Below are 22,431 nucleotides of genomic sequence, written 5' to 3' on the forward strand. Positions count from 1 at the left end.
CACCATGTTGGCCTGGATGGTCTTGATCTCTTGACCTCATGATCCGCCCACCTCAGCCTTCCAAAGTGCTGGCATTACAGGTGTGAGCCACCGCGCCTGGCCAAGAGTTTATTTTTTTTGATATTCTGATTTCTAGGAGCTATTGAAATGTCACTGCTACCTGCTTTTAAATAAGCACCAACAAACATTTATTAAGAGGGCTTTATGGTATAGGCCAAGATTTATTCAATTGGCAATGTTTTCTGAAATGATAGCAAAAATATGTTCAAGTGTGTAATATTAAATACTAACATTCAGAAACAGTGTTGGAGAAATACGGATGATTTTCTTATTCCAAACTCTACCTCAGATCTCAAAACAAGACTGTTAAGCAAAATCTTGTGCTACCTAGTTTGATCCTTCTATGTGTCAGCCCCTGCCATAATAAATACCTTTTAACTGTTACTATGAAGCATATTAACAACTTTGAGTAGGGGAGGCATTTTTAATCATTTGTTTTTATGGCATGGTTACTCTAATACCAGTGTGTTGCAAATCCTGGTGTTTAAAAGATTTTGTGTATGTGAGCTTGTTCATTTGGTCCAAACTGTTGGTACTAGTAAAGACAAGTCCAGTGTATAAGTAGGACTTAACAGCACCTAGTTCATCTTTTTCTTTTTTTTTTTTGAGATGGAGTCTCGCTTTGTCCCCGAGGCTGGAATACATTGATTGGTACAATCTGGGCTCACTGCAACCTCTGCCTCCCAAGTTCAAGCGATTCTCCTGCCTCAGTCCTCCTGAGTAGCTGGGATTACAGGTGTGTGCCACCACGCCCAGCTAATTTTTGTATTTTTAATAGAGGGGGTTTCATTATGTTGGGCAGGCTGATCTCGAACTCTTGACCTCAGGTGATCCGCTTGCCTTGGCCTTTCAAAGTGCAGGGATTACAGTCGTGAGCCACCACGCTCAGCCTCCAAGTCCATCTTTCAAAGGCCCTGTTGATAATTGACTCTTGAGAGTTATTACAGACCATCAACAGCCTGTATTCTGAATAGTTTTTTTTTTTTTAATTCTAAGGCAATGCTAAATAGCCATTCCAAATGGCCTCCAAGTCCAAAGGCCCTGTTGATAGTTGACTCTTGAGAGTCATTATAATCCATCAACAGCCTGTTTTTGGAATAATTTTTTTTAAAATTCTAAGACAATGCTAAATAGCCATTCCAAATAAGGTTAGAACTGACCCTTTAGGGCTTGTATTATCAGCTGTAACTGATGGGATCCAAACTCATTGCTTTTTCAGATCAGAGAAGAAGAATGAGTAAGAAAAAAAAAATAGGGATCACTTTGGCTTTGATGCCTCCTCTGAGTTTAGTTTTTACTTTCTGTATTAGGTGATTCTCTTTAATAGCACTTTAAATCTTTCTTGTTACTTGTCTTACCTATGTATCTGGTTTTTTTTTTTTTTTCTCTATAGTAGATGGTAAGCTCCTTGAAAGCTGTGCATAGAATTTATAGACATAGCCGGGTGCAGTGGCTCACACCTGTAATCCTAGCACTTTGGGAGGCCAAGGTGGGTGGATCACCTGAGGTCAGGAGTTCAAGACCAGCCTGGCCAACATGGTGAAACCCCATCTTTAAAAAAAAAAAAAAAAAAGAATTTATAGACATATATGTATTTTAAAGTAAGATATAATTTACATACTATACAATTCACCTGTTTAAACCAATTCGGGGCTATGCAACCCTATGAACGTAGTGGTTTATTCATAGGGTTATGCAACCATCACTGTAATAAATTTTCATCACCCTCAAAAAAAAACCCATGTCCATTAGCAGTCACTTCCCATTTCCCCTCAATTCTCCTGGCCCCTAGTAACTACTCTGTTATTTTCTGTGGCTATGCATTTGCCTATTCTGGACGTGTCATGTAAATGTAATAGAATGTGAATGGAATCATGCAACATTTATACTTTTGTTGCTGGCTTCTTTTACAGCATTATGTTTTCAAGGTTTAAACATGTTGCAACATATAGCAATAGCTTCATTCCTTTTTGCGACTGCATACTATTCCATTGTGTGGTTATTCCACATTTTATTTATTTATCCAGTTGATGATCATTTGTGTTGTTTCCACTTTTTATATTTTCATTTGTTTCTTACAGCAGTGGTTTTCAAACTGTTGTATGTTAGACTCACCATCAGTATTTTAAAAACTAATGCCCAGGCCATCTCCCTCATGAAATCAAAATTTCTGGTGCTGGGGTCCAGGCACCACTTTTTTTTTTTTTTTTTTTTTTTTTTTTGAGACGGAGTCTTGCTTTGTCGCTAGGCTTGAGTACAGTGGTGTGATCTTGGCTCACTGCAACCTCTGCCTCTTGGGTTCAAGCAATTCTTCTGCCCCAGCCTCCCAAGCAGCTGGGACTACAGGTGCATGCCACCATGTCCAGCTAATTTTTGTATTTTTAGTAGAGACAGGGTTTCACCATGTTGGCCACAATGGTCTTGATCTCTTGACTTCATGATCCACCCACCTTAGCCTTCCAAAGTGCTGGGATTACAGGAGTGAGCCACCGTGCCCAGCCAACACCACTGTTTTTTAAAGCTTCTGAGGGAATTCCAATGTGCAGTCAGGTTTGAGAGCCAGTGCCCTTGGGCAGCGGTCTGCAACCTTTTTGGCACCAGGGACTGGTTTTGTGGAAGACAATTTTTCCATAGAAGGGGGTAGAGGATGGTTTTGGGATGAAACTGTTCACCTCAGATCATCAGGTATTAGATTCCCATAAGGAGCCAGCGACCTAGATCCCTTACATGCTCAGTTCACAACAGGGTTCGGGCTTCTCTGAGAATCTAATGCTGCTGCTGATCTGACTGAGCTCAGGCAGGAATGCTGGGCTGCTGCTCACCTCCTGCGGTGCAGTCTGGTTCCTAACAGGCCACTGGCCGGTCCACAGCCTGCAAGTGGGGACCCCTGCCCTAGGGAACCCACCTCAATGCTTGGTACCCATTGAAGTATATAGTGATTTAGAAAATCTGGTTAGGATGTCTTATTTAATCATGAAAGCAAGTGCTTTTGTCTTTGATCACTGCCCTTCACAGCCTTCAATTATCACCTAAATTTGGGAACTGTGTTTCAAGGTGCCTGACAAGTGTTTGAAACTTACTAAATATATATAACTTGAGCTCATTAAACCCCTCTGGAAGATTTGGGTAACTTTCTTATGAAAGGGCTTCCCTGAAGTGGGTCAGTAGGATTGTTCAGTGTCTTTTCAGGAATGTGGCCTGTGATAACTTGCAATCTAGATTATTTGGAAATAGTGGTGAGAGCAGGCAGTGAGGACAGAATGCTCAGAAGCTTGGGATAGGTGTTGGAGATCCTGGAGGCCAGGACTGAACACTGTCTTACTCTAGGAAGCTGTGTTCCTAGGCCATATTATCTTCGTTAAAAACAAAAGACTTTTGAATCTCTATGACAACTTTTAGCAACTTCATTTTTTGGTTCTCTGTATCTGCCTGATAAAGTCCCACTATATGGTGGCTCCCACTTATGCTTACCTGAATGGTTTTTTAGCTGACATTATTTGGAAACTGGGGCTAACTTCCAAACTGTTGGCAAGTTGTATGTGGGTGCACATACCACAGCACAGCAGTCCCACTTGAGAGACTTGATGGTATGGTGGTTGGAAGGCTTCTGAAGCTGGCTTAGCCCCAGCCCTATACACCCACCTCACAGACAGGGTGGGGATAGGCCCAGAGGGAGTGGGGAACTGTCCACTATGGCCTCCCCACACAAGGTTGCCAGGCAGAGCTCTCAAGGCCCAATTCCAGTCTTGTCTTTGACCATTGCCCCTTTGGTGGGGTGTATTTAGTCACCTCGCTGGAAGCATGTTTTTCTAATTCTAGTCATCAGTGGCTTGTTGCTTTAAGATTTAAAAAGTGGTATTCTGCTATTTTACTTGTTCTTAGGAGTTTTGTATTGAATGATGTACATAATATGATTAAAGTACCTCAAAAAAGAAGGACTTCAGTTAAGATGTAGGCCATATGCAACATACATTTCTTATATTTTCTTCAAGCATTTCTTTCATTAAATGTCCTTTCCTTATTTATTTATTTATTTATTTTTGCAAGAATGTAGCTGACATTCAGAGTAGATTAGTACCTTCAATGTCTATATGAAAGAAATGATCTTAACATGAGGACAGTATTGGCTGTGTTGGGAGGGGGGCCCACTGATGAAGCACATAGAATTTTGCTTTGTTTCAGACCTGACAATCTCTTGTCTGCTCTGCTTCAGCTTAAAACTGTAATACTGCACATGGATGTAGAACCCAACCTATTCCCTGCCTAAGGGATTAGAAGAGAGGGAAGAATGACTATGGTTCTTTGTTGCCTCTTGTGAAGGTAACAGACACAGAGGTATGCTACATGATGGAATTATATGCCTTCAGGTGCTTGAGGGCTGACTAAGGACCTGTACTTGTTTTTTGTTTGTTTTGTAGTACTGGGGCCAGGGAGTCTTGCTGTTATGTCTAGAGAGTGTTGAAGAACCATGAGTATTTAGCAAAAAAAAAAAAAAGAAAAAAAAAATTTTTTAGCCATTAAAATCCTAGTAATGACTTCCTCTTGCAAGTAAAAAAAACTCATTTTTCTTAAAATTTTATTTGTTCTTAGGAGTTTTGTATTGAAATGAGAGTTTTTTTACTTGCAGTAGGAAAACTTGCCAATTTTTGAAGTTGTTTTTATTCTTGATGATTCTCAATGAAATATAACTAAAATATACATAGAGAAAACAACCCTAGGCCGGGTACAGTGGCTCACACCTGTAATCTCAATGCTTTGGGAAGTTGAGGTGGGAGGATCACTAGAGACCAGGAGTTTGAGGTGAGCCTGGACAACGTATTGAGATGCTGTCTCCTCAGAAAGTTAAAAAATTATCCAGGTCTGTTTGTGCACACCTATAGTTGTAGGTACTTAGGAGGCTAAGATGGAAGAATTGCTTGAGCCCAGGAGTTCAAAGGTGCAGTGACCCATGATCACGCCACTGTACTCTAGCCTCAGCAGCAGAGCCAGATCCTGTCTCAATAAGAAAAGAAAAAAAAAAATCAACCCTAATGGACTAGAACACGACCTGTTTACTTTGTGCCAGCAGCAGTTCCCCCACTCACCAACCCACATGTTCTTTTGCTGGTTCCCAAGCGAAGACCAGGACCAAGAATAAGAATCATCCTGTGGGTGCAGGTTGTATCTTATCCTCCTGAGACAGCACTTCACCCTCTACTAGAAACTTCTTTACCACGCTGCCTGTTCAGTGAAATCCTTAGGGCAGTGACTTCCAAACTGTGTTCCAGGGGCCACCCCTTGGTGGCAGGGTCAGGAAGGAGGGGAATGCATCTTAAGAAAAGTTGGGGGAACCTCATTATCTCTTCTCATTGATCCTGAGAAGTAAAGTCTTTCCTCCTCAGAGAGATACGAGTAGACATGACTCCCTTAGATAGAAACTCGTTCATCTCGCTCCCTTGGAAATCTGGGGCCCTGGGAGCATGCTCTTGCTCTGTGCTACAGGTTTGCAAAGTTCACTTAATAGCAGTACAATTATGCTGTAAATTGTGCAATAATGGAGACTGAGGAAGCAGTTCGTCTTTCACCTTGATTCATGTTAACAGTTCACTTCCTACAGTATGAAAAGAACCAGCCTTTGGAGTTAGGAGACACCTGAATACAGACAGAACTGGCAGTATCATGGGGAAGAAAAGGAAGAGAAATGAACATTTTCTGAAAAGCTGCTGGCACTATCATCAACCCTAAATATGTTCTCTTACTTGATCCTAAAAATAAATCTGTGGAGATGAAGGTAGTATCTCCATTAAATGGACAAAGAAACCTGTTCAAAGAAGTTAAGTCATTTGGCCAAGGGCACACTGCTTGCAGGTAGCGGAACTGGGATTTTGACTGTCCATAATCCCTGTTCTCTGCTTGTTTTACTCCTTCCCTTCTTTCTTTTTTCTTTGTCTGAGTACCAGTGGGGGCGCTGTTGGCACATGGGCTGGACTTCTCTTTGGAGTGGAGTGCTGTTCCACATTATAGGATTGCTGTGACAACCAGAAAGCCCCCACCTCACCTCCATACAATTCCAAATCCTCCTGGGTGGTGCACCCACCCCAGTGGAACCACGGTGGTACATGGACTTCTAGAGACCATTTGAAGCCAGGACATTACTGCTTGTTCCCAGGAAATCTCAGAATATTACTTCCTTGTTTTTTGTAGGGAAAAACAAAAAACATCTCTCCAGGTGGCAGCCTGTTTATACCTTTTATCCTCAACTAAAGCGAGTGATGGGACAGACGTCAGGGAATGTAATGAAAGCTCCAGAAAGGTAGAGTCTGGGTACACTTTATTTACTCGGGTAGAGTGACTTGTCCAGATCCCTTCACACAGAGCAACATTTGATATGGTGATTGTTACTGCTGAAATTTGCCATTTCTAAGACCTACGGCTGCAAGGAATTGGTTCCAAAAGGATAATCTAAACATTGTTGTTACTTTAATCTTTAAAGAGATGAAGTTAAAGTCATATATGTCATATCTCTCTGGGGCTTAACCACCTTTTCTGCTGGGCACTTTTTGAAGAGGCCTGAACACTGAGGTAAGAGAGTAAAGTTCAGCTGTGGAATAGCTGAATAGGTTGTGATCATATAATAGTGTAAGGCTTTAGAAAAATCCTAGAAGGTTGGGCGGAAAGTTAGTTTGCCCACTTGTCCTTTCTCTGACTGTCAGCTTGAGGGAAGTGGCTACTATCCTCTAAGAAAATTCACTTAATCAGCAATTGAATGATTATTATATTGTCCATATTGCAAAATTCTTTAAAGGATATTTAAAGGTGATCACATTTGTTCTCTTACAATCTATTTTATTGTTTATTTGAAGGCGTGTTAATAGTTCTTAAGATATACTTTATTTCCAGTAGCATATTCAAAAAGTAATTTTGAAGTATTGTTAATGGGAGTGATGTTAAATAATTTTTTATGACTAATAGTTGAGTCATATATGATATCTTAGTTACTTAAGTAATTTGAATTCTAACCCCATATATCTTAGGTACACAATGAAAATACTGAATTGTGAGTCTAAATAATATACACTTACTCATTCCACAAATCTTTATCAGGTATCTACACACCCTAGGAAACTTTCAGAGCATGAAGCTTTAATCTTCCAAGATAATGCAGCATGTATCCCTCTTTAGGGACATTTGTTTTTCAAATTCCTCCTCTGTCTCCTCTGTGTAGGGTATGAATTCCTCTAAGTAGTGACTATTTTCATCTTTTGTGTAATTCTGATGTCTAGTTGCTCAGTTAATGTGAGGATAAGTCCATTAACTGCCCTCTAGGAGCTTGCTATTGAATATAAACTAGTCGGTGATAACGTGGCAAGGCCGTGACAATGCAGGTGAGAAAATGTGACTTACAACTGGGGTTCTCAGAGAGGATATCCTGGAGGAAGTGGCATTTTAACTAGACTTTCCTTTTAAGCTGGTAGATTTTGTTTGGTTCAGGCTTCAGCTGGAAGTCTGAACAATGGTACAGGTTTGAGCTGGACTATGGCAGAATATTGGGCTAACAGGGCTGACAAGGTTAACTTAGGGGTTGCTGTAGAGGGCCTTCAGTGTTCATGTGCACTGTTTTAAGTTTGTACAGGGCATCTGGAAACCATGGAAGAAGGTTCTGGAAAGGGTGAGGCACATAAGCTGGATGTGGATAGGAAGTTATTGTGACAGATGAATTGGAAGATGGACAGGTTGAAGGCAGGGAGATGGTGAGTGGGCTCCTGCCAAGGTATGAGCATTGTGATGGCCTAGTTGGCTTGGCATCAGCACACATATTGAGGATCTGTCATTGTAACTCTAAATTGTATCCTTGCTAGACATGTAAGAACTTTTTAGAGCCTCCTTTTTAAAGGAGGGAAGTGGATTGTGCTCAAGCTTGCATGCTCCGCTGTTCCTGTGCTTTAACAGAAACTCATCCACCAGTGTGTTCATGGAGGAAAGGAAAGGCAAAACCAGCCAGAAGTTGCCATTTTGCTTAAAGAATGGATTCTCTTCTTCCTCAAGGTGGCACAGAGAGGGTGTCTTTTTGCCCTTCTCTAAGATGGATTTACTGTTTTCAATAAATTATAACAGTCTGATCGTTGGCTTCCAGTTACAGTGATTAGCAATATTTGCCTAAGGAAAGAAAAAACAATTTCCTCTTTTTGCTCTCCTATGGGCTTTGCTTGTGAGCCCAAGCAGACAGAGGTGGACAGCTAGCAATGTTGGTAACAACAGCGGCAGTCTGTTACACTCTGCAGCTCTGGGCATAGTACTAAGTGTTCGGACAAACCCTTCTGCCCTTTGCAATCCTTACTACACCTGTGAGGTGAGGAGTGTTCTCCCTGTTTTATAGGTGAAGAACTGACGCCAAGAGAGGTTATGTCGTTAGATTTTACAATGGGGTGTGCTTCTGTTTCATCACCTTTAGATTGATATTACTGTGACATAGTCTTCCCAGAATGAACTAAGTGAACTGGGCACAGGAAATAGCATATGGCATGCCTTCAGTGAATGATGGCTATGATCATTATCATTCCATTTCTTCTTGAAAAAAAAAAAAACCCTCCTTGAATTCCAGCGTTAAATACTCATGCCCTTTTTTGCTGTTAGCTATAAACCTCCCATTCTCCTTAGTCTTCTTGGCCTTGTGTGAGAGCCTGGTTGTTGTGGAGACTGATGTCTTCTGAGACAGAAAAACAAGCCATAGCAAGGCCTGGTCTGTGCCCTAGAAGAGCACAGGCCCCACACGCTGCCCAGGCTTCTCTGGAAGACCCTCTAACCTGTCCGCTGGATTTCTTGTACTTATGAGGATTGTTAAACCATCTCATAGGGTTCCTTTCCAGACTCAGCCCTTCACTTGTGGCAGCATTTCTTACTCTGAGGTTCTGGGCCTAGAAACCCAGTGTCCACAGGCAAGGTCTATGGACAGAGAGAGTTTAGAGTGGGAGCATATCAGTGGAAGGCTAAATCCAAACATGAACTGAGCTGGCCCAGGTGGCCTTGTCCTCTTGCCATCCTCTTAACCCTTTAAAGGCTTTAAGATACTTCTTTTGTAATAACTATCCCTAAGTAAATTTGGCCATAAACAAATGGCAGAGCATGAAGGAAAAGAAAATCTAATACCCTTGAGGGAGATGACAGCCAAATGTTTTACATTTTTACTCCCTTCGTTGTTGTCATGCACGGCTGATACATAAGTATTGGCCTCATCTTGTATTTTTTTATATACTGGTTAGACCCAGAACCTTAAAATGTGGATGTTTCTCATGGTCATTTGGCATCTGCAACAGGAGTTGAATTTATTAATAGTATGAATACCTCATCCTCGGGTTGTCCGATATTTTTAAGGGGCATTTACTTCCTTTGCTTTTCACATGGAAAACTTTCTGTAAGGGCTGGTATTGTCTTGGCCTTTTATTGCAGGAACAACACAGGGAAGTAAGGGGGCTAGGCCACAATTACCCCATACAGCTAGGTAGCAGCAGAGGCCCCACCTGGCACCCGCCTGGCTTCCTAAGCTGCAGTGCTTCCCACCTCACTGTGCAGCCTCTTCGAGGAAGCCTGGAGTGGAGAGAAACTCTGGTTCTTTAAGATAAACCTGAGTTGGATCTCACTGTCACCGTTTATCAGATGAGGAGAGGCAAAAGTACTTAACCTCTCTGTTTCCTTACTCAAAAACGGCAGTGATTGTACTGCTTACAACCTACCTGGGTGGATTGATGTGCGTATGAAGAAGGTCACAGGACAAGTGCTTGGAAGAGTGTTGAGCACATAGAAGTACAAGATAAATGGTGGCCGTTACGTTACTAGTTAGACTATATCATGCTTGTCTTTATCTGGGCTTAGAATCTTGACACTGTGATCTTTCATTCTCAGATCTTAATATGAAGGCTTCCCAGGTAACCACTGCCCCAACGTAATTATTTAGTGGGTTCATACATGTGAAAGCAGTTGAGATACAATTTCCGAACTCAGGGTTAATTTATGTCCTTAGTTGGAACAGGTGGTACTCTCCCAGCACCTAAGGCCCCTCAATTCTAATTGAGGGGCATCTGTACCATAACATTGTTGAATTTTAAATTTACGAGGACAAAGTGATACATTCAGCCGTCATGAGCTCTCCTAGTAATTCCGACTCACACCAGCTCTTTCAGGTTATTGAGGTAGTTTTTACAAATGATTGCTAACAGTACAAATACTGTCTCAGGTAGTTTGGAAGGGCGAATTTTCCCTTGGTATTCAGTATATCCTTAGGAAGTAATTTGCAAAACAGAAGAGTTTGGTTCAGTGGAATTCACCCCTAAGGAGTGTGGAGGGCCCACTTTGTAGGCTTATCCTGCACTGTCCCTCAAGCTTGAAATTTGGCTCATGCAGCCAAGGAACTGAATTTTTAATTTTGTTAAATTTTCATTTAAATTTTAAAGCAAGTAGTATAGAATATTATTCTGTTAAATATACGTTTCTTGTTTTGGTAAAACTACATTTCATGTTACCATATTGGGTCAGATTTGTTGTAGTGTGTATTGTGTTTTGTCACCTCGTTAATAATTTTCTTATTTTGGTTGCATGTTAAAATAATTTGGGATATACTGCGTTAAATAAATATCTTGTTAAAATTAAATTCACTGGTTTCTTTTTTGTTGGTGAGGCTAGGCTGCTAAAAAATTCAAAATTACCCATGTGTATTGTATTATATTTCTGTTAGTGCTGCCTTATATGAAAATAGCCTATTTTTTTTTTCATCATTATTTTCAGAATTACATTTGTACTTCATGGAATCAGCCATTTGGAGGAAGAGATTTGGGGGTCACCTAACCCAACTCCAGCCTTTTGCAAGTGATAAGACCAAGGCCAAAGGCTACTATAAAATGACTGACCTCCCAGAAGGGGACTTGATCTAGTGGCTTTATAGCCTTTGCTTTGGATCGTGGTTTTACTTGGCATTGGAAACATAGGAGACATCAGAGCCTCAAAGAACTTAAACTTCTACCAGATCCAGACTGAAGAAAATGGCTTATTTATTTTACTTATGGAGACTGGGTCCTGCTCTGTTGCCTAGGCTGTAGTGTAGTGGCAGAAACATCCAGCCCCAACCTCCTGGGCTCCAGGATCCTTGTGCCTCAGCCTCTTGAGTAGCTGAGGCTACCATGCCTGGATAATTTTTTTTTTTTTTTTTTTTTTTTTTTTTTTTGTAGAGACTGTGTCTTCCAGGTTGCCCAGGCTGATTTCAAAACTCTTGGGCTCAAGCAGTGGTCCTACCTTGATCCCCCAAAGTGCTGGGATAACAGGTGTGAGCCACCATGCCTGTTTCCGCAGTTTTTAGGGGGACACACTACTTTTGAGCCAGTTTTGCTCCTGATAGTGTAATGCTGGAGGCTGGGCAGGGAAGATGATCTGCCTGAAGGGGCTGAGAACTAGGATGCTCTTACTCTTAGAGCATTGAGCAAAGACACAGTCTTAGAGAACTACACAGTATTCAGAGTTTTCGGGTAGGAGAAGGAAAGTCCTTTAAAAAAAAAAAAAAGTACAGGGGCCGGGTGCGATGGCTCATGCCTATAATCCCAGCACTTTGGGAGGCCAAGGCAGGCAGATCACCTGAGGTTAGGAGTTCGAGACAAGCCTGACCAACCAACATGGAGAAACCACCGTCTCTAATAAAAATACAAAATTAGCCAGGCGTGGTGGTCCATGCCTGTAATCCAAACTATTCAGGAGGCTGAGGCAGGAGAAACCCTTGAACCTGGGAGGTGGAGGTTGCTGTGAGCTGAGATTATGCCATTGCACACCAGCCTGGGCAACAAGAGCAAAACTCTGTCTCAAAAAAAAAAAAAAAAAAAAAAAAAAAAAAAAAAAAAAAAAAAAAAACAGTACAGGTCAGACATTGGGCAATTTTCTCATAACAGAATTTCATATGCCATTAATTTGGTTAAAGACTTGAATAGCACAGAACAATTCTGTAAGGGTCAGTTTTCAAAGTAATTCCTAATATTTAATGAATTTTTAAGCAATAGAAATTGCAATAATAAAGTCTAGCTTGAAATCTAATTTGTAATAGGTTGAGCAGGTGACAACCACCACCCCCCTGGATTCTGCTCCTTCAGATGAGACCTAGGGCCAATTGCCCATTTGGCATCTCAGGCCTCAGGATCCTCATTTATAAACCTGGGGTTTGGACTGGGGTCTCCGTTATCACTGTCAGCTCTCCTTAGGCAGTTAGATGTTCTATATGTAGTTTAATGGCCAGTAAACACCTGTTCCTGACTGATACATCTTTGGTAAGAAAGCCTTTTCCTGGTCTTTAATTAAGGAGCCGTTAGATGGGTCAGGCTGGCTGGACTAGCTTTTACAAGTCTGCCTTGTCTGTTAGAAAGGCTGAGCTTGCTGATTGTGCCTGTCACGCTTGAGTGTTCCTGAGACTTTGCCCAACCTCAGTCTTATCTTCAGGTACCCCAGCCTCTGCATTCCTTGCCCCTGCAAAATGTACTGCCAGTTCCAAAGGCACAAATGAAAATCATCTTGGCTGGAGCATGGCTAGGCACACACCAGTGGTTAAAGAAATGCTGTTGGCTGGCTGACACTTCTGGAGTGGAAGTTTCTTTCTTTCTTTGGCCTCAATTTTATTGTTAAAAGATAGTGGAAAAGCCTGATTTTGAAATGATCCTGGAATTAATGTAGGAGGCCTTGTATAAGCAGTTAATGTGTATTTATTGAGTGGGTACCATGTGTCAATATGATACAAGGCGTGAAGGACACAGGAGTTGGGAAAGGCATGGAGAAATGCACGCCCACACCGCTGGTGCAAGTGTAAAAGTTACAACCTCTATGTAGGGCTATTTGACAGTATATACTCTTTGACTCAGCAATTATTATCTCACAGATACCTTCACACATTTGTGAAATGATTGACATACAAGGATATTCATTATAGCATTATTTGTAATGGCAAAAAGAAAAGTCAGATGGGGGACTGATTAAATAATTATTAAATAATGTTTTAGTACATCTGTGTAATGAAATAATGTCCAGTCATTAAAAATAGTGAGACAAAGGCTGGGTGCAGTGGCTCATGCCTGTAAATCTCAGTTGCGGCTGGAGGATTGCTTGAGACCAGTCTGGGCAACATTGTGAGACTCTGCCTCTACCAAAAAAATAAAATATATATATATATTAGCCAGGCATACTGGCACATGCCTGTAGTCTCAGCTATTCAGGTGGCTGAGGGGGGAAGATGGCTTGAGCCCAGGAGGTTGAGGCTGCAGTGAGCTGTGATTGTGCCACTGCACTCCAGCCTGGGCAACAGAACAAGACCCTTTTTGTTTGTCCTCACAGAAAAAAAAGGACAAAACACAGCTTTATGCCCTGATGTAGAACCATCTCCAAGATATATTAAATGAGTGTGGGACACTATGATTATATATGATTATGTGTATAAATGGTTTCCTAAGAAAACAGAAAAAAAACTGATACTAGTGATTGCCTTGGAGGAACATAACTGGAAGATTACTTTTGCACCTTTTAAATTTTATACCATGTACACCTGGTATCTATTTTTAAAAAGCCATTGTTAGACCCTAAAGTAGTTTAGTCAGACCATAGTAAGAAAACCCTATAAGACATACAAAATATGGGGTAATTACTGGCTTTATGAGGATTGATTTCAATGTGAAACTCTCCTTATGCAAGTGAGTTGTCCTGATTTCAATGCTAAGCTCTCCATGCAAGTAAGTTGGCCCGATTTGCCTGTTAAATTGTCTGGGGCAGACAGGTCTGAGAGTCCAGAGGGCAGACCTCAACTCTTTGTTTCCCACGTGGGGAGACGGCATGGGGCTTAAGTGGTTTCCAGACTGTGTCTGTTGTGGTGTGAACACCAAGGAGCTGTGGACGAGCTTTCCAGGCTCAAGGTCAGAAGGTCTGGGTTGGAGTCCTGTCTCTGCTACTTGACAAATATGTGATTTGGGGCAGGTTGCTTAATCCCCGAAGACTCAATGTGTTCATCTAGAAATGAAGATTACAGGCCGGGCATAGTGGCTAACACCTCTAATCCCACCATTTTGGGAGGCTGAGGCAGGCAGATCACCTGAGTTCAGGAGTTCGAGACCAGCCTGGCCAATATGGCAAAACCCTATCTCTATTAAAAATACAAAAATTAGCTGTACGTGGTGGCAAGCACCTGTAATCCCAGCTACTTGGGAAGCCATGGCAGAAGAATCGCTTGAACCTAGGAGGCGGAGGTTGCAGTGAACTGAGATGGCACCACTGCATGCACTCCAGCCTAGGTGACAGAGTGAGACTGTCAAAAAAAAAAAAAAGATTATAATGCCTGGCCCACCTTCCTCATGCTACTGTAGTGAAACTCAGATAGTGCCCATGAACACTCCTATAAACCTATAAACCCCTATAAACACTTCTATTACAGCTGCAAACACCAGCTGTAATAGAAGCTGTTAGGTACCTAGCGGCTACAGCAAGAGATGCTAATTAAAAAAGAATTGAGGTGAAGCAAAGATCTTTTCCCTCTGCCAAATAACTTCACAAGAGTTGTAAAATTAAAAAAGTAGACCCTAGGTAGTTTGATAATCCCTTGACCTCTGACCCTGCCAGATGCCCTCACCCTCTAGACCTGTTTCCTTATTTGCAAAATGAGAGGGGCTGTCTGGGTGACTCCTGTGGACCCTTCCAATTGTAGCATTCCGTGACAGTGTGGCGTTAACAGTAATTCCCATCTTGGTTGAGATGGATGAGTCATACTAACTAAAAAGTCAAAATAGGAGGAGGAAGTCTCTTTACTATGAGAATTTTCCTTGAGCTGGAGACTCAGAGCCTCTGGGGGGAAATGAAGGAAAACACTGCCACCACCAAGAGGGGAGACGAAGGATGCATAAAGAGAATGGAGATGTATTTACTTCTTGTGTGTTCTTGCCACTTCCATAGCCTCCTTTGCTTTCAAATGCCCAGTTGGGCTGGGCCTTTGGAAAATAGGCTTAACCATTGTTTATTGGAAGGATATTGACACAGTAGGCCAGTTATACACTTTATGGCAGTGGTTAACTCCTCTGTGAGGTCCTTCTGTGCAGGTTTAGTGGCACCTCCTCCATGCTGCCTGGGCTTCTCATCACTTTGTCTTATAACTCAGATCGGAGACTGTTTCTTACTTATCTTTGTAACCCTGGCACATGAGGGGTGGTATTAAATGGGTAGGTGGATTAATGATTCACTTAGGGTATTTACACTAATCTTGTTGAACTTGACCACTACCTTTATAACTACCACCATTCTGTTAGAAGGAGGTTTTAACTTTTTTTTTTTGAGACAGGGTTTTCACTCGTCACCCAGGCTGGAGTGCAATGGCACGATCTTGGCTCACTGCAACCTCTGCCTCCTGCGTTCAAGCAATTCTCCTGCCTCAGCCTCCCAAGTAGCTGGAATTACAGGTGCCTGCCACCACATATAGCTAATTTTTGTATTTTTAATAGAGACGAGATTTCACGGTGTTGGCCATGCTGGTCTCAAACTCCTAATCTCAGGTGATTCACCCACCTCGGCCTCCCAAAGTGATGGGATTATAGGCGTGAGCCATGGCACCCGGCCTGGAAGTTTTAACTATTAATAGCTTATTATTTCAAAAGTTATTTCATACTCAAAAAAATCCACACTTAAAAAATTTAAATATATCCCTTGGTCTACTGGGGACCTTTTCATTTAAGCTAAGTGTTTTATTATAATAATAATAATTAATAATATAGTTAATAAAATATATCTAAAATTCATACCACCAGCACCCAAGGTCTCTGGCTAGAGTAATAAATGGCATTTAGTACTTACTTAGCCCCCAAGCCTGGATGACTGACTGTACGGACTTATTATTACTTTTAGCTATTTATGTAAGTAACATGAAAATTGGCCAAGCATGGTGGTTCATGCCTGTAATCTCAGCACTTTGGGAAACCAAGGCAGGAGGATCAGTTGGGGCCAGGAATTTGAGACCAGCATTAGCAACATAGCAAGAACCATTTCTACAAAAAATAAAAAGAATTAATCAGGCATGGTGATGCATGCTACTTTGGAGGCCAAGGTGGGAGGATCACTTGGAGTTAGAAGCTGCAGTGAGCTAAGAAGGTGCCGCTGCACTCCAGCCTGGGCACCACAGGGCAAGACTCCATCTCTTTTTAAAAAATCTGAAAAGGACCTCAAAGATTGAACTAATAATTTATCTTTACAAATGCAGGACCAAAAGGGAGGGTAAAGGATCACTTGGGGAGTTTAGAAGTGGCAGAAGTGTCTTTAGAGAGCCCTATGGTGTGGATGTGCTGGTGTGTGTGCCCACCCTCATAGGGGACTCCCTTGGAGGAGGAGGGCACCCCAGCATGGGCAGCAAAGCTGTTTGACTTCAAGGTGGAGATGTGAGGCACCTGGTTAGTCCGTGCTCAGTTAATTTCTATGGAGGTTAGGTAAAGTAGGTTAGGGAGTTGGATCCAATGTTCCTGAAGGTTCTGTTGGTAATATGGCAGGGGTCGGGTTGGGAGCGGGGAGGGTTGGATCATTCTAAGAGCAGTAGAAGACCTAATTCCAAAGGTGAGGACAGCATTTAGAACTCCATACATACATGTCTTGTTCAAAAATGGGGAAGAGATTTAAAAAACTATCCTAATGTTCGCTTGTCAAACCAAGCCATTCTCTCAGCAAAGTCGTGAAACCCTTGCATAAGTCCTTTAAAGCTTAGCAGCAGTATCCTACTCAAACACAACCACCAAAAAAAAAAAAAAAGCAACTCCTTGGGGACCCAGATGTGAAACCTCTCATGGAAAATTCAGCACCATGTGCTTTTTGTAGCAGGTAGGATCACCTGCTGTTTTGGAAGTTAACTGGTTTTCTCTGACATCTTTTTGACTGAACTCTGTATGTGCCTCTTGAGAAAATAATCCAAATTTTTGCTGTCTCCACTTTCCAGTTTTGCTTTATCTTTGCATCATGCTCTGTAGTTTCCAGGCAAGCATAACGGGTGAGAGTTCCAGTAAACTGGCTTGATCATATTTCTTAGATTGAGTCATGACCGAGAAACTTGTTTTGGAACAGGAAGCAGCCCATGAAAACGTCTGCACGTGGTAACCTGCCAGATTGAAGAAACTGGACCGCTTTCTAGTGGAAAGATAAAAGGGTGGAAAAATGGTTCTATAACTCAGGGAATGGTAAATTTGCGAACTAGAGTTTTAACTTGTTGAATAATATGTCTTTGTGTGTATTTGGGCTTCTTTATGCTGTTAAAAATCTAGTTTTTCAAGATTAGGGAAAGGAAAATTTGGATTCGTGTTAACCGTTACTCCCTCTTAAGTGTCTCTGCTATGTATACAACATGTTGCTAGGCCAGTTATTTTTCTTTAAGGAGCTTTAGTTACATAGAAATAAACCTGGCAAAATTTACACTTGGCCTAGAGGAGCGTAAGGCCTCTTTTGTCTCCAGTATTCTGCGATTCTGTATTTTAAATACTTACTTTGCAATTACTGTAGCAACACAATCAAGACAGCAAATCAATCTAGTAAAACCAAAAGTACTAGAATGTGGGCAAATAGAATGGCCTAGAATTCTTGCTGAGAAAACAATTGGCTTTGCTATATTCTTGTAATGCAGTGTGAGAGAAGCCAGAGAAGTAAATAGGCAGGTAAATATTTATGAACCGTAATAGTCATCGGCAGGATGTATTTTAAAAGCACATCTGCTCGGGGTCATTTTGCTTTAAGGATTATGACTGCAAGGTAGAGATTTGTAAATGAAGGAGATCTCTGTTGTTGTGTTTTTGTTGTTTTGTTTTTGGTTTGAGACAGGGCTGGAGGGCAGTATGTGATCATGGCTCACTGTAACCTTCATTTCCTGGGCTCAATTGATCCTCCCACATCAGTCTCTCAAGTAGCTGAGACTACAGGAGAGTCCCACCATGCCTGGCTAATTTTTTAATTTTTTTGTAGAGTTGTGGTCTCACTATGTTGCCCAGGCTGGTGTCAAACTCCTGGACTCAAGCGACTCTCCCACCTCAGCCTCCCAGAGAGCTGGGATTACAGGTGGGAGCCACCATGCCTGGCTGTTATTTTATCAATTCTTCAAAATTCAAGGATGCCCTCAAATGTTTTTGCAGCCTCATATAGCTCTTAATTTGGTTTATATTCATCCAGATGGTAGGATATGATTCATGTTCCACCAGGTTTTATTCAGAAATACTTGGGCAGTGTCTATGGAAAAAAAACACTGAATCAGATTTAGCTTTTAGGTAAATAATATCACCTGGGCATAATATGAAGAATGAAATGTATGAAAGAAAAATATAATCAAGTGTAACTTAGACTTTGAATGGGGGTAACTAAGATTTGGGTGAAGGAGGGATCTCGGGAAATAATGTTAAAATAAGGTTTATTTTTTTAATGGAAATACATGATTTTAAGAAGGAATAACTTAAGACAGTCCAACTTTATACTACATTAAAGTATAAAGAGCAAGGATCAGTTTCGCTTTCTGTTTAGAGTTACTGTGTATAATTAATTTTTTAACAGTTTACTGATGAAATTTATTTTTAGAAGGAAATCTCCTACCACCTTCCCGTCATTCTCAGGGCAAGTAGAGGGTAGGAGAGGGAAGGGAGCCTCAGGGGTAGTGGGAGGTGCAGGCCTTAATTACCCATTTGAGTGTATAAAGAAACCATTTTATCTTTCATTTCAAATACTTTGTCTCAGTTTAATGAATACCGTTAATTTAGGACAAGCATTGTATTATCTTTGCTTTACTTTTTCTGACTTTTTGGATCATCTAAGCGTGATAAATGCTGGTTTATTCAAGGCGCTAAAATTGACTTGCAAAAGACATACTTAGTATGGATTCTGCATTCAAGTCCTTTCTTTGTTTATCCTGGTACAGAGATGTTTGTTTTAAAGTGGTATGAGTTAATTGTCCAACTTCAGATTTTCCCTGAAATGTATAACAGATTATCCAGTTGGCAAATGATGATATATATTTTTTAAACATGAATATTTCCTGTAGGCCAGATGGTGATTTAACATGAATTGTCCAACATTTGTGTTTCTTATCAAATTGTCTTCTTTTGTCTAAGCCAAGCTAGCAACATAATTTGGAACACACTCAGGAATCACCAAGGACAACAGCAAAAAAAAAAATTCAGACATGAAGTGGCAGACGACATTTGCTCCATATGCCTTGCAAAGGCTCATGGCCAGTGCTCACATAGCCCTTAGAAAGCTTTCTCGCCCGTTGTAAGGAAGTACCTGTGGAGTGCTGTGCAAACCATCTACCTGCTTTCCTCTCTCTCCCCAAACCCTACTTATCTAACACTTACACTGTGGCCTTCCTCCTCGGGGGACTTGCACTTCCTCAAAGCCCTGGATTTATGTGCAGAAGGGCAGTTTTAGTTCTTCCTTAGGCACTTCCCTTTCCTCCTTCCAGTGTCACGTTCTTGTTTGGGCTCCATCCGGATGATTATTTCCTCTTAGATGATGTGTGAGCCTTGCAGAGAGCTGGGTCATTTGCGGAATAAATCATGTGCCCGGTCACACGGTTCTTTACAGGAAATGGTCGCTGCATATTAGCTTAGCACAAAACACAATAGTGAGCTAATGGGCCTCTGCAACAGTAAGTCTTCAGTTTTAACTTCTGCTGGTTTTTTGTTTTTTTTTTTGTTTTTGTTTTGTTTTTCAACATAAAACTTTGAAAGTTTCGTACAACATCAAATTTCTGCAGCATTTTGCTGAAACAGATGTGAAAATCTGAGTAGCACAGAGTATGACATTAAGGCCATAACAAGAAACCCATTGTTGCTGCATTCTAAATTTGATCAAGATGTCTGTGTTTGGGAATCCAAAATAGTTGCTTCAAACTCAGCTCTTTTCTTTTATGAAGCAGGGTCTTTTCGTTTGTTTTAGAGATCTCTCATAGCAAGAAAAAATATTACATAAACTTTTTTTGTGAAACAAGGTCTCATTTTGTTACTCAGGCTGCAGTGGCGTGATCTTGGCTCACTGCAGCCTTGACCTCCAGGGTTCAAGTAGTCCTCCCACCTTAAACCCTCCCCCCCATGTACCTTCTAATTTGCTTATTAATTTGCTTTATTATCTGCAAATAATTCAGAATCTCTCTGAAATCAAAATCCGTTTTTATTAACAGCATGTTAATAGTAGTCTAATTCAGACCTGCCCTGAGGAAGAACCAAGCAATGAAGTTGTCCATGATTTTGGAAGTTAATTGGTTCATTCTTTCTGACCATCTAGATAGTCCCAATGTTATTTTAGGCTCCCCCTAGTTAGGCCACAACTTCATTATTATCCATTGGCTTGGACTTTGGTCTCGCTTATGCAGCAAGCAGTAGAGCCTATATCACTGTCAACATGTAAACATTTGCATATTTTACATTTATAGAAAGATCTCTTTCACATGTCTCATTTGATCCACTAACATCTGTATGCTTGGGTAGGATGGAATAATTAAGCAATGTATAGCTAAAACCATCCAAACCCCTCAAATATCATCTGATGGGAAGGAAAAGGGGGGAAAAGGAAATGGAATGTAGTTGTTTCAACTCCTGGCATGACTGACACTGACAATTTTAGAGTAAATTCCATTAGGGATTTTATTCCAGTTCATGAGGTTCTAAGGATACTTTGCAATTCAGATTTGTGAGATGTTTGCAACCTAAATTGCTTCAGTTGCATGAAGCAGTTATTCTGGGATCTTCTTAACAAGGAGAAACCTCAGGCCCGGGAAGTCTGGGGTAAGTGAGGCAGGGATGAGCCAAAGTGCACTTTTTCCAGATGCAGGGACAAGTATTTGAGTTTCTTTTACTGACCTTGCAAAGAGCTTTGCACACTTTGCACATCAGTTCTTGAGATGGGTGGGAACATGGACTGCCTATTTTATAGAGAGAAATGAGTTCAATTACGATTGCAGGATCATGCATTCTTTAATTTTTGGTGCTAGTACTTAGTAGATGGGAATGTATTGAACGCTTAATACCTTGCTTGGGCAGATAGCTCCAGTTTGCACAAAGTCTAGATACGATACTCTGCTATATATCTAGATTTACTGAGAAGAAATGGCCCAAGCTAATTAGAATTTCAAAGCAGGTTTCTCAGCCGGGCGCAGTGGCTCCCACCTGTAATCCCAGCACTTTGGGAGGCTGAGGCAGGCAGATCAGTTGAGGTCAGGAGTTTGAGACCAGCCTGGCCAACATGGCAAAACGCTGTCTCTACTAAAAATACAAAAATTAGCTGGGTGTGGTGGCATGCACCTGTATGTAATCCCAGCTATTTGGGAGGCTGAGGTGAGAACCGCTTGAACCCAGGAGGCAGAAGTTGCAGTGAGCTGGGATTGTGCCACTGTCCTCCAGCCTGGGCGACAGAGTGAGACCCCATCTCAAAAAAAATAAAGTAGGTTTCTTAATACCTTGGAATGTTCTGTCTCCATGATGACCTCTGAGTAAACATGTCCATCAAAATGGAAACAAATCAATTTTTAAAACAGAAATTATTCTCATGCCTATTTCAGTGGGGTTGCCCCTGAGAAGATAGCCGTGTGTGACTGAATGCTCTGTGGTTGCTCTTTTGTTGCTCCTGGCCAGAAAACTGATCTAGATGACATGCTTAATCCACCCTGCAGACTGGCTGTTCCATACAACCAAGATTCCAAAGCAAAGTGTATATACAGTCGGCGCTATGTAGCCTCTGGTTCAATGATGCAACCAATGGCAGATTGGTTCAAAAATATTTGGAAAAAGGCCAAGCGCAGTGGAGTGGTTCATGCCTGTAATCCTAGCACTTTGGGAGGCCAACGCAGGCAGATCACTGGAGCCCAGGAATTCGAGACCAGCCTAGGCAAAATGGCGAGACCCCATCTCTACAAAAAATAATTAGCGGGGCTTGGTGGCATGTGCCTTAGTCCCAGCTCCTTGAGAGGCTGAGGTGGGAGGATTGTTTGAGCCAGGTGAAGGCTGCAGTGGGCCATGATTGCATCACCACACTCCAGCTTGGGTGACAGAGTGAGATCCTATCTCAAAATGAGTAAATAAATAATAAATTTCAAAAAAAAGTTGGGAAAAAAAATTTAAAAGCATAATATGCAAATAAAATACACTATAACAGGTATTTACATAGCATTTAAACTTTATTAGGTATTGTAATCCAGAGATGATTTAAAGTATGTAAGGGGATGTGCATAGGTTATATGCAAATGCTACGCCATTTTATATTAGTGTAGGCTCATGGCTAATAAATCATGAACCCGAGTGAAGCTGCCAGGCTGTGTGTCCTTGTTCAGCCACTTTCTGGTAGTATCTCTTCTTTCTAAACCTCAGTATTCTTATACCATAAAACGGATAT

General features: G+C 41.3%; 1 protein-coding gene across 3 annotated transcripts in view; it reads left to right on the forward strand.

The window, feature by feature from the left end:
- Positions 1-22,431, forward strand: part of NFE2L2 (nuclear factor, erythroid 2 like 2) — a 35,187-nt gene that overhangs the window by 5,928 nt on the left and 6,828 nt on the right. The window contains exon 1 of one of the 3 annotated variants that reach the window (XM_032292855.1): positions 4,374-4,395. The exons of the other annotated variants lie outside the window; for them this stretch is intronic. The gene's annotated coding sequence lies outside the window, so the exon portion shown is untranslated. Of the gene's footprint in view, positions 1-4,373; positions 4,396-22,431 lie in introns of those variants that run through there. 3 annotated transcript variants of the gene reach the window in all.

The sequence above is a fragment of the Sapajus apella genome, unplaced genomic scaffold (genome assembly GCF_009761245.1).
Source record: "Sapajus apella isolate SASKATOON/1434 unplaced genomic scaffold, GSC_monkey_1.0 scaffold28, whole genome shotgun sequence".
NCBI lineage: Eukaryota > Metazoa > Chordata > Mammalia > Primates > Cebidae > Sapajus > Sapajus apella.